The sequence below is a fragment of the Dipodomys spectabilis genome, unplaced genomic scaffold (assembly GCF_019054845.1).
Source record: "Dipodomys spectabilis isolate Male_0828 unplaced genomic scaffold, ASM1905484v1 ptg000096l, whole genome shotgun sequence".
NCBI lineage: Eukaryota > Metazoa > Chordata > Mammalia > Rodentia > Heteromyidae > Dipodomys > Dipodomys spectabilis.
The window spans coordinates 10,404,879-10,407,314 of NW_024870773.1; the positions used below are offsets into that span (position 1 = coordinate 10,404,879).

General features: G+C 40.8%; 1 pseudogene; it reads left to right on the forward strand.

The window, feature by feature from the left end:
• The first annotated feature begins 2,108 nt into the window (after positions 1 to 2,108).
• LOC122113354 lies at positions 2,109 to 2,202 on the forward strand (annotated as a pseudogene).
• Positions 2,203 to 2,436: the final 234 nt, after the last annotated feature.

The window sequence follows — 2,436 nt, forward strand, 5'->3', positions numbered from 1 at the left end:
ACCTCACAGAAATGCTCAACTTGTTGGCCAGATTGCTTACATTTAAAAATGTAATCCTAGCTACTCAGGAGACAGAACTGAGGAGAGTGGTTCAAAGCCAGCCCAAGCAGGAAAGTCTGTGAGACTCTACTTTCCAATAAATTACTCAGAAAAATCAAAATTGGTTAACTACTTGTAGAAAACTAAAGCTAGATCCTTATATATCACCCTGCACCAGAATCAACTCCAAATGGATCAAAGACCTTCAAGTCAAAGCAGACACTCTGAAAACATTACAGGATGGAATAGGAGAAACCCTAGGTCTCCTTGGCACAGGCCTAAGTTTTCTTAATAGAGACCCAGAAACACAACAAATCAAAGAAAGGTTGGACAAATGGGATTGCATGAAGTTGCAGAGCTTCTGCATGGCAAAGGACATAGCTAGCAAGATCAATAGAAAGCCCATGGATTGGGAGAAGATCTTCACTAGCCATACAATGGACAAAGGTCTCATATCTAAAATATACCTGGAACTCAAAAAATTAAATCCCCCAACAACAAATCTTCAAAGAAACAACTGCCCAATAAATAAGTGGGCTAAAGACTTAAAGAGAAATTTCTCTGAAGAGGAAAGAAGGATGGCTAATAGATACATGAAGAAATGCTCAACCTCCCTAGCCATAAAACAAATGCAAATCAAAACAACAACCTCACCCCAGTTAGAATGGCTAAAATCAATAACTCTAATAACAACAGATGCTGGAGGGGATGTGGACAGAAGGGAACCTTACTTCATTGTTGGTGGGAGTGTAAACTTGTTCAACCACTTTGGAAAGCAGTATGGAGGTTCCTCAAAAGACTCCACATAGAGCTCCCCTATGACCCAGCAATCCCACTTTTGGGCATTTACCCAAATGCTTACAAACAAGACCACACTAAAGCTACCAGCACAACTATGTTTATTGCAGCATTATTTACCATAGCTAAGATATGGAACCAACCCAGATACCCCTCAGTAGATGAATGGATCAAGAAAATGTGGTATATATACACAATGGAATTCTATGCCTCCATCAGAAAGAATGACATTGCCCCATTTGTTAGGAAATGGAAAGACTTGGAAAAAATTATATTAAGTGAAGTAAGCCAGGCCCAAAGAAACATAGGTCCCATGATTTCCCTTATTTGCAATATCTAGTATATGTCTGAGTCAAGCAGAAAAGGTCAGATAACTTGATGTTAGGCAAAATGAACCCTAAGATATATATTCAAATGTTTTTTTTTCTTTCATGTGATTGTTTCTAACACATTTATAAGATTATTTCTTTGTTGCTTTGTATGTCCCTCCCCCACACTATAACCCCTGCTTTTGCTGTATTTGATGTTGGTATAATTTGTGGAGGGGAAGGGGAAAAACAAATTGTTTAAATAGGGATACAGGTGGACCCATTGCAACAATGAGAAGTACAAGTCGTTAGGTCGAAAACAAATTTTACAACCTTGGTGGGGGGTTGGGGATAGCGGGAGGAGGATTGGGGGGGGCAGGGGTAGATGGGAAGGAATGGGAAGGGGAAACAAAGGAGGAGGCTACAATGCTTGATAAGAAATTTACTCATTATCTTGCCCATGTAATTGTAACCCCTCTGTACAGTATTTTCACAATTAAAAAGCCAGTAGTGACATGGTGGTTCAAATGGTAGAGCACTAGCCTTGGGGAAAAAAGAATCTCAGAAACGACACTCAGGCCCTGAGTTCAGCCTCAGGACTGGCACCATTTAAAAAAATTGTTTAAATTAGGAGGCTATATTGATTGAGATAGTACAGCCTGACTGCTATGATCCTTAATCAGATTCAATGTCAACTACCAGGACCCGGAAGGGTGAGTCACCTTCTGTCACTTACAAGGACATAACCTGTGGAGGGAGACGCAAGGCTGGCTCAGGAGGAGAAGGAGACAAAGCAAAAGACATAGACAGGACCTGGGGTAGAACTGCTAGAGCACCTGTCTCTATGACCCGAGAAGGGAATCAGATGTTGGTTGGCAGTAATTTGGATTTACCTAGTTTATTTAAGTTTCCATCTTTGCCTGGGTAGTTTGTGCCTTTTAAAAAGCAAACACACGAAAACAAAACAAAAACAACCCTGATGATTGGGGTTCTCATGGGTTTGTGTGACATGTGCCTCCCCCAAATCTTAGGCCATGGGCACATTACCCATCTGATGTGAAAACAAAAAAGGAAAAGGAAAAGAAATCAATGAGAGCACCTTTAAATGCCATTTCTAGGGAACACGTTGAATCTCTTAACTTTGTTGAGGACTAACCTGTGTAGGAAAAGCTACTGTCCCCAAAGAGAACAGGCAGGAATCATGAATCCCAATTTAAAACATTGCAAGTGTGATGGTGCTCGCCTGTGATCCCAGCTCTTGAGAGGGTAAGGTAGGATGATTGTGAGTTTG